The following is a 13818-nucleotide window of genomic DNA, read 5'->3' on the forward strand; positions in this document are numbered from 1 at the left end:
TTCGTATTGCTGAGAACTTTCTACCTAGATGAGTTGTGTCTGTTATTAGGGGTCTGATGATGAAGACCAAGGTCAATGAAGGGAACCCCTTGACGGTTTACGGTAGCTACCTTGTGCTTGGGCTTGATTAATTTGTATTGCTGAGAATTTTGTACCAAGATGGGTTGTGACTGTCATTAGGGGGTCTGATGTATTCGTTTGAGATGAAATTTTACACTAAAAATTGAAAAATAATAAAAATTTTTAGGTTTTGAAGTCGGTTGTATTTTTTTTATTAAAATTTTTATTATCATCCTTACTCCTAACAAGTTAGCCCGCTTCCATCTCAGATTGCATCACTTACCATCAGGTGAGATTGTGGTCAAGGGCTAACTTGTAAAGAATAAAAAAAAGAAAACATTCACAGAAAATGTGATACACGAAAATCAAGTTCCAACCAAAATTTTCTATTAAACCTAGGTGGATTATACATGAAATTTTCGCAAAGCCGAAAGCAAAAGCCAGTCGTGTAGTAATACCGAAATTTATCGAGATCATTTAATCCGAAAATCACAGAGCAATAGCTACCAACGAGCCAAATCTACGGCATAAACGCACGGACCGGACGGCTGAATTTCGTATAGTGACATCGTCCCAAATTAAAACTCGCATGTTTCGGATAACATTTTCAAAAACAAACACGATCGCTTTCATGAATTTGCGATTAAAATCACATCAACTTGCGGTCGGCGGATCGGTTTACCAAACGAAATTTAAGTGCGTTTTAATTTGAGCGGATTATCCACAAGTTAGTGTGAATATAGTCTGATGCAATAACCGATCAATAGCTCTACGATAAATACGAATAAATACAAAATACGAAAAGTCTACAGTTCAATCCCGATACATTGTTTTATTATACCTACATGTACTCTTTTTGTATGTGGGGAAAGGAGAGTACCTATTATTATCAGCCGATGGACTTTTTTACAAAGCGCAGTGTTGGTAGATCCCCCCACCAGGTGGACTGACGACATCAAGCGAGTCGCAGGGATTCGCTGGATGCAGGTGGCTCAATATCGTGATGTTTAGAAGTCTACAAAAGGCCTATGTCCTGCAGTGGACGTCCATCATACTCAGTAAGTATATCATAGATCGATCCAAGACTCCAATTATAGAATAGAATAGAATATATCTTTATTTGTCCACACACGAGTAATAAAATAAAATAAACAAACAGAACATACAAATATCTGGTATTATATATTATAGATCTCATTATCCAGAAATAAGCTAACAAGACGGCCTCCGTGGCGCAGTGGTATGCTCGCTGGATTTACAAAATGAGATTTTCTTAATTGGTCCAGGTCTGGCTGGTGAGAGGCTTCGGCCGTGGCTAGTTACCATCCTACCGGCAAAGACGTATCGCCAAGCAATTTCGTGTCCCGGTAGATGCCGAGTAGAAACCGAAAGGGGTGTGGATTTTCCTCCTCCTAACTTGTTAGTCCGCTTCCATCTAAGACTACATCAACACTTACCATCAGGTGAGATTGTAGTCTAGGGCTAGCTTGTAAAGAATAAAAAAAAATAACTCGACCAACGAGGTAAAAAGTGTGGAGGACATGTGTCACCTATACCATTATTATTTCACACAAACATCCCACTTGTGCACTATAATTATTAACGGCAGTGCACACGCTTGGTCACCTCATTGTCCTTTGTGAATACGTCCGGAATTTTTCATGCAAATCACTGGCAAGTCGCGAGCTCGTTCTATGCTAATGTGTTTTGATCAAATGCAGTCTTGAAAAATATTATTATGTACATATTTTCGGATCCTCCGACTAACAGTGATTGAATTATTACAAAATAAAATATCTTTTAGTAATTTATTTTTGGTAGCTTCTACTCAAGAGTAAATAGACAATTTTTTTTCAGATTTTTTTGTAAGTCTGTCTGTCTGTCCTTGTTTTTTTGTTATTCGGCATCACGCTAAAACTACTGAATGAACTCAAATGAAACTTAGCACGGTTTAAGACCATAATACGGAGAAGGTTATAGGATACTTTTTATTGCGAAAATAAAATAAGAAGGGGGTGAAATAGGGGTTGAAAGTTTGTATGGAAATTCCTTAATTTTTAGAGTTAGAGGTGTATGCCCCGAACCGCATTCGAACAAAAAATCGTAAGAAATATTCGTAAGAAACAAAAAATCAAATCTTATATCTTTGTAGGATAGACAGTATCTCCATATTTATTGGTTTTACATGGATAAAACCACAGTGCACGGCTAGAGAAACTTATAACTCCGTAATATAATCTCTTACGAGTACTTAAGTCATGTCATTTATAAGAAAATTTACCTCTTGCATGTCATTTTGTGACATTGACAAAGCAAAACAAGAGAGTTTTGTGGTTTAAACTGTCACGTGTCGCGCTCATTACGGTGAAACAAATAGATTGAATTAGCACAATTAAATAATTATAATTACACTGTGTCACAGTATGACTGGATATAATTGATCTAGTTTGCAATTGTTTTTCATAAACATTTTCTCTTAATAAAATAGTACATACGATATATAATAGTTTAGCTTAAAATTAATTTTTACTATCTCATTATCATCATTATTAACAGCCGATGGACGTCCACTGCTGGACATAGGCCTCTTGCATGGACTTCCAAACAAAACGGTCTCGAGCCGCCAGCATCGAGCGGCTCCCTGCAACCCGCTTGATGTCTTCGGTCCACCTACTGGGGGGTCGACCAACACACACTTTTACTATCTACTCTTATTTAATAGTTAGTAATTTATAGCTTACCTATACTGTCAATAAATTATTAAAGTAAGCGAAAATACAAAATCCTCGTCGGAGATTACATATTTGAGCCGTTTGGTATCGAAGCGCTGGAACTGTGGGGACCAAGTACTTACTTGGTTTCGGAATAAAAATGGAACCGACTTCAAAGACATATTTCAGTTAATTGATTTTAACATAAAATTACCAATTTAAAAATAAAACGGAACCAATCTGAAAATATACTTTTAAATAAAAAGAATTTTCAAAATTGGTTATTAAATGAAGAACATATGAGAACATTAAAAAAAAACATGCGCCTCAAATTGAACTCCTTTTTTGAAGTCAATTGAAAATCGCTAAGCTAGTTTCCAGTCTCTGGGTGTATTGATTTTATTATTATATTATAATAATCTCTCATTTATTTATTAGTCCTTTTTTAACTTTTAACAATGTTAATATAAAAATAAAATACAAAACACCATTAAAAAGTTATAAATAAAATCAACCCGCCAGCTGCGGGACATTTTAGTGCCCAAGAAGACGGTGGTCAGGGCTCCAGAGTGAGAAATCTCCTCACAATACGCGCCGTCTCAAGAATCACTGCCTTCTGTATCCGACTCTTGCTCCTACATTTAAGTGAAAGCTAAAGTGAAAGTATTTATATAATAATATTGTTATATGTATAAATACTTATACATATAATGTACTAGCAGGACCAGAACCCGTTCCCTTAAGAATACTGAGATAACATATAGGCTACAGCACTCAGGGATCATGTAGCTTCCCAACAGTGAAAGAATTATTCAAATCGGTTCAGTAGTTTCTGAGCCTATTGAAAGCAAAAACAAACAAACAGACAAATCATTCCTCTTTATAATATTAGTATAGATGAAGTCCGCTTATGCTATAACCTGGTATGGAATATTAAAATGTCCCATCATTTTAATATTTATATAATATATATAATAATAAAATATATAATATATATAATAATAAAAGATACAATAATTAATAATGAAATTTGTCATTTGTCGGACTGTACAAATTACTGTCCGAAACAATAACAATAACATAATTTAAAGCGTGAATTGCATTTGTAGGCATTACTAAAAAGCTTCACTCAAACTAAATTTTTCACTTTAAAAATTTACCTACTTGAAAAAGGTTCTATTTATTTATAATAACTTTATAGCACAAATAGGCAAAAGGCGACCTTATCACTAATAGTGATAGAAACCAGGCAATCTAAACTAAGGTTCTAAGTCGATGGGTGCAATCAAATACGTGATACTGTAAAAAAATATATTTAACTTTATCTTGAACTAGCGGACGCTTGCGACTTCGTCCGCGTGGAACGGGAAATTTCACAAATCCCGCTGGAACCATGGATTTTTCCGGGATGAAAAGTATCCATATGAGATAGGTGTTAATCCAGAGTAAAATCTATTTTCAATCCAAATTTTAGCCAAATTTGACAAAATTTCATACAAACTTTTATCCCCTATTTTGTCCCCTTGGGGGTAGAATTGATCAAAATCCTTTCTTAGTGGATGCCTACGTCATAACATCTACCTGCATACCAAATTTCAGCCTGATCCGCCCAGTGGTTTTGGCTGTGCGTTGATAGATCACTATGTCAGTCAGTCACCTTTAAGTTATACGAGTATAATTTAGATAACTAATAACGATCTTCCTCTTAAATCACTCTATCTGCTAAATTCTGCTGAAAACTGCATTAAAATCCGCTGAATAGTTTAAAAGATCTAGGCAAACATCCATCAGAAGCGACTTCCTCTTTAACCGACTTCAAAAAAAGAAGGTTTTCAATTCGTTTTTTTTTTCTTTTTTTTAATACTATGTAATGATGATGTCAGTCTATCAGAGGCTCTCAATCTATCTAACATTCCTTCAAGTTGTTACAAGTTGCTTAATAAACGCCACGTGTAAACGATGCCTTATACAACGGCTATATAATTTAGTTCAAACGTTACATCCAGTAGGTTCTATGTACTTTAGTATTTACTGGCCGATAAGCCCGTTTCCACACATCACCGGACACGTAAACTGTTTAACAGCTACATTTGCTTCAGGGACGGAATCAGGAGAGAGTTGTAGGGTTAAAATACGTAATATTTTATATTTTGTTTTAAGTTTTTATTTAGGTCTGGCTAACAAATTACACTACTTACTTCTTACTACTTACTAAAAAAAATTACTGCATTATGGTGTTTATAAAATATAAAAAATATAAAAGGAGTTGTAAAAGGAAATGAGATCGTATCAGACTATAAAGCTAAACTAGCAAATCATTCACATAACCTAACAGTTCGATTGTCAATGAAAAAAGTTCTCGACTGAAAGCCACATATGATATGTCTATCCTACGCGTATTACAAACATAATTTGGAGATTTTCTTGTCTTTAATCACCAAAACTATCATATAAAGTTTCTACTCATTGTTTTACATGGAACCAAACACATAATAACTAATCGTTTTTCTAGTTCCATATGAATACTTTATAAATTATATAATTTTTGTATAATAATTTATAAATTTTAATAAGAATAATTGTCGGGATATTCTCGACCAGTTTCGAAGGAGTTCTAGTAATTAATTTCTTTGTACAATGCGGCATATACACGTCTATGAGATAGACAACCCCATATGGGTTTGATACTAGATATTTCAACAATTAATTATCATTAAGTTTAGCCGTTGTTTCGGTATTAAATACAGACCTTGTACACACCTACAATCAAAGTACTTTCTGGATCCCACCCTGGCTCGAATACATTAAATTTTATTCGAACGATTATCGCCGGGAAAATTCGGATCGGACTGAATAAAATAATCCCAGACTCTTAGCCTATTTATTTTATGCATTCCAGACGAATGATTTTTCACTCCAAGTTAATTTACAGCCCATTATATTAATTCTGGGTTCGGGATGAACGATTCTTGGCTGTCTTTTGTTGTAAAATTGAATTTCTTTTATAACTTTCAGAAGTGGACGTGTATTAAATAAAAATTGATGTGAATATCATTATAATTTTTTTCCATCGGCTTTCAAAAGTGAATCAATATTTATTAATATTCCTTTTTTTGATATGGTACTAACTCTGTAATCCTATTTACTAAATTCTCTCCATTGCTGTCTGAAGATATCGCTATTGAATAGATTTTCGATTTTGTTTCTGTTGCTCGACTGTAGTTAGTTTTTCTGCGTGATCGAATCCGGAGGAGATCCGGAGAAGAACCGAAGCACAGCGAGTCGCGAAGCTGAAGTGGCAGTGGTCAGGGCACCACATTTCGAAGAGCTGATGGACGTTGGGGTCCCAAGGTGTGCAGCGCAGTGTTGGTCGACCCCGTACTACTCGTAGGTGGACCGATCGGGAGCCGTTGGACCTGGCGGCTCGAGATAGTTTTTTAATAAGTTATGCAAAAGGCATATGTCCAGCAGTGGACGTCCATCGTTTGTTGATGATGATGATCATGATGATGACATTTATTAATTCATTAATATGACGCTCTTCATCCACATCTTTACAATTCAGCTACCACACTCACGAGGTTGTTAAAATTCAGTCAGAAATTAGTAATTAACATAATAAACAATTCAACTCATTATAAGTTAGCCACTGTCACAAATTTTAAACAAAAAAAGAGTTTTCAAAATAGGTTCTCAATTGACGGAGTAATCGGTGAATATACGATTGATGTTACGTGAGTTAGCTTTGTCCAATTGGTAGCATATTTTACCTCACCGTCTCTTTGCCTACAATACACTGTATTTATCAAAATTGGTAGCCGTGGTGTCGCGAAATTCATTTCGGATTCTAAAAGCATTTGGAATGGGTCGACTCGCACCTTTTTTGCTTTAGTTTTTTGTCTTTCTTTTATTTAGACCATTGATTGTTTCGTTGAGTTATTCGCTTGCCCAGTGGTTTTAAAATGTTAATATGCCATAAAAGAAAGATTAAAAAAAAATCTCGTGCGAATGGGGGGTTATTGTAGCACAATACTTTTATGGCGATTGTTATTGTAAAGCAAGTCGACTGAATGGCCTAATTTTTATTGATTTGCATTTAGCAGGCTATAGACCTTCATTAAACTTTACTATACTATACTATATTTGATAGTTTTTTTAACGTAAATAACTCTCGTGCGAATAAGAGCTTGCTAGGAGAAGTCCTTGTTTTTAAAAGTTTTGCTCGGTTACAAGCGATGATTTTCCAACTAACATTTTATTACTAAAATTTTAATAAAAAATTTAACCGACTGCCAATACAAAAATAAACTAAAAAGCGAAAAATAACCTTCTGATCAGTTTGGAGGCGGTGCCAAGCCTGTGTCGTGTTTTAATTGAAGCCGTTTAAATTAAAAAATTACCGTAGTTCTTTCCGAAACGGCTCTAAAACAAAAAAGGATTTTTCAAAATCAGTCCACAAATGACGGAAATATCGCTGCACATACTTAAAAAAAAGAAAAAAAACATACATACAGCCGAACGCCTCCTCCTTTTTGGAAGTCGGTTAATAAAATGTATATCTTGTATGGAGGTTAAGTTTTTTATGTTCTGAGGTTGTAGGGGGTAATCTCCAGATCTACTGCACCGATTTTGGATATTCTTTTACCAATAGAAAGCCACGTTATTTATGAGTGTCATATTGATATTTTATCTTTGTTTTCATACGTGAACATAAACTAGCAGGTGAAACTGCGAGACATCGGCTAGTCTATACTTATATTTTATAGAGGAAAGATTTGATTGTTTGTTTTGTTGCTCCGAAACTACTAAACCGATTTTAAAAATTCTTACAATGTTGGGAAGCTACACAATCCCCGATTGCTATATGCTATATTTATCCCCGTATTCCTACGGAAACGGGAACTACGCGGGTGAAACCGCGTGGTGTCGGATAGTAACAAATAAACTCGCATTCTCATTATAAGTATTGGTAGGAATTAGTTGTCCTGTTGTATTCTGTTGGCTGATATACAGCTTTTAATGAGAGGAAATCTTCTTACACGGGGGGACTCTGATGGGGGCTTTGGGTAATCGGGATTTATACCAATTATTTTCCAAAATTCCAACCCTTACCCTGCAACGCATTGTATCGCTAGGCTTTTTATTATACATTTACTTTTTCCTCTAATCGATTTTATGAATAATACTAACAGACGCCCGCGACTTTGTCCGCGTGGAATTAAGTTTTTCACAAATCCCGCGGAAACCATTATTGTAATTATTGTTTGCTTGGTTAGACCGATTTTGAAAATTCTTTTATTTAAAGTAGGAATGCTACATTATCAGCAAGTAACATAAGTTGTATTTTGGCCCCACTTCCGAAGGGAATGGGAGCTACCTACTAGGCGGGTAAAATCGTGGGGCGTCTGATGATAAGTACCTACGAGTAGGATGTTGTTAAGTAAAACGTTAATATTCCATTGAGTAAATGATCCATTTTCACCCTAGAACAATCTACCCCCTACCCCTATTCGTTCTCTATGAGAAGAGTCTGGCATCCAAAGAATGCAGCGAGGGGTCACGTATTAAATGAGGGTAGGATGTTATAGCTGGGTTTCATTGTCCTACGAGGAATCTTTCTTATTATTGTGGGCTCTCGATTGACGGGAAACTTTTCTAATATTTTTATTTTTCTAGACGACGCCCCGCAGTTTCACCTGCGTAGTTCCCGTTCCTGTGAGAATGAGCTATAAAATATAGCTTATATTACTTTTTGTTAATGTAGCTTTCAATTAATGAAAGAATTTTCAAAATCGGTCTAGAAGTTTTAGTTATTTAAAGTAACACTTACAAATACCAAAAATTCAAAATTCGAAATTCATTTTATTGAGCTTAAAACATTTAAACAAATAAAGGATGAGAACGGCAATTGAGCTGAAATCTTTAAAAGATTTTGTGTTGCAATGCAACTGCCAGATCTCTTCACGAACGAAGGTTACAAATATTAAAACTGAATAGAACCAGAAAACTTTAATTCATACTAGTTTATTAAATTTATTAACTGGGCTTAACAGTAAAAAACTAATTTTCAAAATCGCTTCAGTAGATCCCAAGATTAATTAATTAACCTTTGTAAATTATTGGTATAGATTTTTAAAAAAGAATTATGAGCCGAAGACTAATGTACTCGTATTAGTCAGGGATCCGTAGAATATTTTGTAGCCGTGAGTAGCTCGATGAGACTATATTTTTTTTTACGAATTCTTGATTCTGGTAGCTAACTAAGTTACCAAGAACTGTTTTTTTACTGTTGATTAATTAATAGTTATACAACTACGAACCCAGGACCCGAAGCCACGTAGCCTAACAGCCACTGGACCACGAGGCAGGCTGTAACTATAATAATTATAATGAATCATAATATTGTACGCTATTATAATATCAAAACAGAGAGCGTAAACAATTATCTCTAATTCTATACAAAAAATGCATTTTTTGTACAGTCGCGTACGAAAGGGGAACAATCTGTTCATATCAAACGAACCGGAAGGCTTTATGCGAATTTCGCAAAATAGAAACAAAAGTAGGCCACATTTAAAAACCTTTGTCGTGAAAAATTCTCTCGACAACAATGTTGTTTTCGCCTTTATTTTGTTTTGTTTACATAATGAATATGGCATTGAGCCTAATTCTTCTTTTGCAAAAGCTTTGCATGATACAAATAGCTAACATGTGATAATACTTGTAGATACATAGGTGCACCTAAATTATGTTTTTTTATACTACGGGTATATCTGTATGATCGAATCAGATATGAGGAGATCCACGGAAGAACCAAAGTCAACCATATCTCAATGAGTCGCGAAGCTGAAGTGGCAATGGCCGGGGCACAAAGTTTGAAGAGCTTGATGGACGTTGGGGCCCCAAGGTGTTGGAATGACGACCCCGCACTAGAAAGCAGTGTTAATCGACCCCTACCAGGTGGACTGACGACATCAAGCGAGTTGCAGGGATTCACTGAAATGCTACTTACTAAATGGTTCCATGAATTTGTAATGCATTGTATTGTAGGTTGGTCCTAACTTCCTAGTCTTTTGCTTTGCAAGGTATTTTGTTAGGTGATCAGGTTTCTATCCATTTGTTCAACTTAGTAAATTAGCCAAGGAAATTCATAGGTTGATTTAAAATCGCGTAAATGAGGTAAATACCGCAATATGTACCTACCTATATTGTTTTTGCTTTTTGTTAGTCGGTTAAACAAAGCTAAACACAAATGCAAATCTATTTAAACAAAAGGAATATTTTTACAAAAACTTTTTTGTTATGCGAACCTGCTATTGTACTAGGATCACATAAAGCTGAGGAGTGAACAAAACCACTGGGCTTTTGACACTCGAAACTACTGAAAAAGCTCTCGAACAGACTCACGCAGTTCTGTTATCCTATTACACGTAGCCCACAATAAACATCTAATTCTTTTCTGCGCACCTCTGCACCCGTTTCTATCCCATTCTATCTTATATACCCCATCTCTTTTCAGTAAAGTTCGGGTTCGGAGCATTCACAGCTCCCAGTTTTGCCTGTGAGCTCGCGGCGAATGGACGTGGCGTTCGTGTATTATGTCATCGCGTACACGCTTCGGGCGTGTTTTTACCGGGCACCTTAATGAAAAATTGATGGAAAAGCGGTACTAACGACCCCTCCTATGCTCCGTGTGTACAAATTGTGCTCTAATTGAATACTGTGCAAGGATATCAATAATGCCGGTGGCAGTTTGAATGGTGAGTGTTGTATTACAGGCCAATTACAGGTGGATACGATTAAGTTGTGTTAACATTTCCCGTTCGTGGAAAACTGTGCATGTTATCGATATGTTTCGGAAAAGTCTCTATGCTTAATATTTTCAACTAGCGTTTTCCCGCAATTTTTCTCGGGTTATGATAGATTTTGCCAAACAATTCATGTCTGTAGCCCGAGTTGTTTAGATCGACTCGGAAGTAATTTTGCTGATCGTAGAGAACAGTGTGTCTTTTTATTGGAAAACTATCGGACACCCGCCACTTCGTCCGCGTGTAGTTTAGTTTTTCAAAAATCCGTCGGGAACCATGGATTTTTCCGGGATGAAACGTAGCCTATGTGTTAATCCAGATTAAATCTATTTCCATTCCAAATTTCAGCCAAATCGGTTCATAACAAACATCCAAACAAAGATCACTAAAATGTGACCGGTTTTTTTGGCCGATTTAATAAAATGGGTTCTATATTGGACCCGTTCGTATAGTTTTGTATATACGTTGTTATATAAAAAAAGTACTAGTTACTGTTTTCGGTATTTAAATGCTATTTTAAATATTTTCAAGAACAAATTTGATAAATATAGGTAAACTGAAGGTGTTTTTCTTTTTATTTTTATAATTTCATCAACGTAACTATTAGCTTTATCAATAAACTATTTTACATTACACTACTCCAGAACAGGTTGTTTTGCTAATATCGCTAGACACTGTTAAAGATAACGATAATTGTTATTGACAACGACAGGTAGCAACGGCTTACGACAGGCGTCCACTGATCCGTATCCGATAGTACGGATCGGACGCATCGTATCAAACGGATTTTAGTATAGGTAGTAACTTTCAGTTATGTACTTCTTCATCATCATTAACAACCTATACTGCCATGACAGCCCAGTGGATATGACCTCTGCCTCCGATTCCGGTGGGTGTGGGTTCGAATCCGGTCCGGGGCATGCACCTCCAACTTTTCAGTTGTGTGCATTTTGAGAAATTAAATATCACGTGTTTCAAACTGTGAAGGAAAAACATCGTGAGGAAACCTGAATACCAGAGAATTTTCTTAATTCTATGCGTGTGTGAAGACTGCCAAATGGGCCAGCGTGGTGGACTATCGGCCTAATCCCTCTAATTTTGAGAGGAAACTCGAGCTCAGCAGTGAGCCGAAAATGGGTCGATAATAAAAAAATATGAAATGATAATGATTCGGCTCAGTATTCAGCACAAGGCTCCTTGTGTGTGAGGGGTTAGGCCAAAAGTTCACAACGCTGGCCCAATACACAGTCGTCTAGAGAATTAAGAAGTTACTCAGGTATGCAGGTTTCCTAACGATGTTTTTCCTACACCGTTTGATACACGTGCTATTTTTTTTCAATGTGTAGGTACATAACTGAGAAGTTAAAGGTCAAATAAACTCGTATGTATCTTTACCAAGATAGCCTGCTTCCACCTTACACATCGTCACTTAACATCAGATGAGATCGCAGTCCAAAAGTCGCGGCTAACTTGAAAAAAAAAACATTACTTCTTAACTCCAACAATACAGAAAATTTCTTGGGTAAAGGACCCTTTGTTTTTCTTTAGCCTTGCTCTCAAACCCAGTAGCTACCTCGTTTATTAACAGGTATCCCCCCTAGCCTAACTAGCCTAACCCCAGTGGTTTATCCTATTTGGTTTAACCTATTTGGGTACGAGCCAATTCAGTGCGATTAGGCATTTTGTATTAATTATTGATATATATTTATATATTTTAATGATAAATTAATATTTTGTGTAAGGCTACATAGTTCAGTAGTTCACTTTTATGGGTTAACTGAAATTGTAAAGGTCGTAAGTTCAGATCCCTGCCATTTGTTTACCGTCTAAATTATTTCCAGTCCCATTAGATAAGACACAGAGAACTACCTAGGTAACTACTTTATTATTATAACTCCCTGGTAGTTTTAGTGATTGTACTTTGCTGAAAATCAGGAGGTCCTGAATTCAATTTGAGTCTCGGTGGGCTATGAAAAGCTTTTCTTTCTTTTAACATATTTTAGTAATAACACCGCTAACTCCCCAAGTCCGGGCACGTTGGCGGTTTTACACCGTGCTTCGTAGAGCAAGTCAAGCTGTAGGTCCCGGTCATCATCATTAACACCTGTGGCGCTAACATGCGTCCAACTAGATAATCTCGTGAAGAGAAAAAGACAAACTCAAGTTCCGGTTTATATGAGTGTGTTACGGTTCACAATCTAGAGAGATAGATTATACTTAATCTAACGGTATTTACAATTTTACGGTGACATTCAAATAATGCTGTTGTTATGCACATCTTTGGTTCTTCAAAGTCACCGACATAGCTCAACGAGCAATGGGCGGAGCACATAGTTCGAAGAGCCGATGGACGTTGGGGTCCCAAAGTGCTGGAATGGCGACCCCGCACTAGTAAGCGCAGTGTTGGTCAACCCCGCACCAAGAGGACTGATGACATCAAGCGAGTCGCAGGGATTCGCTGGATGCAGGTGGCTCAGTATCGTGATGTTTGGAAGTCCCTAAAATACCTATGTCGTGCAATGGACGTCCATCGGCTGATATGCTGATGATGATGATGTACTAGTAATCGTGTTTGCGAGACGAAAACAATTACAAAGGTATTTGAAAAAATCTCATTAGCCGGTACCATCAGAAAATATGAAACGTTTTTAACACTTCGCTGAAATGTCAATGACACACAGGTATTTTCTATAATGTGTAAATGCGTAAAATATTTGTCAAATGAGAGAGACATTTATTATTAGCACTTACGGCGGTTTTTTGTACACATATTTGCGCAGTTCGTCAATACGTGAGATGTGTTATTTTGAAGACTGTCAGCAATGATTTTTCACGTGACTAACTTTCCTCTTTTCCCTACGTTTTGACGATATTGCCTTTTAAGGAAACAGCAATAAAGACAATTTTTATGATTTCGTGTCTTTATTTTTGAAATAATTACAAAAGATATAATTTATAATTTTCCAATACATTGTGCATTCATTATGATACATAAATATAAGATTTTACTTAATTTAACCCTAAAGCCCTAGCGCCGTGATAGCTCAGTGGATATGACCTTTGCGCCTCCGATTCTGGAGGGTGTGGGTTCCAATCCGCATTGGGTCAGCGTGGTGGACTATTGGCCTAAGCACTCTCATTATTAGAAGGGACTCGAGCTCAGCAGTAAGTCGAATATGGGCTTATAATGATGAACTCAGTCCAAATCTTATTCCTAAAATTAAAATGGCATCAGAAAA

General features: G+C 36.3%; 1 protein-coding gene across 1 annotated transcript in view; it reads left to right on the top strand.

Annotated features, from left to right (window-relative positions):
* Positions 1-10307: 10307 nt before the first annotated feature.
* Positions 10308-13818, top strand: part of LOC128198658 (spondin-2-like) — a gene marked incomplete at its 3' end in the record, with an annotated part of 57290 nt that continues 53779 nt past the window's right edge. Inside the window, 1 exon segment of the mRNA XM_052885026.1 lies at positions 10308-10531.

Source organism: Bicyclus anynana, chromosome 13 (genome assembly GCF_947172395.1).
Source record: "Bicyclus anynana chromosome 13, ilBicAnyn1.1, whole genome shotgun sequence".
Taxonomy (NCBI): domain Eukaryota; kingdom Metazoa; phylum Arthropoda; class Insecta; order Lepidoptera; family Nymphalidae; genus Bicyclus; species Bicyclus anynana.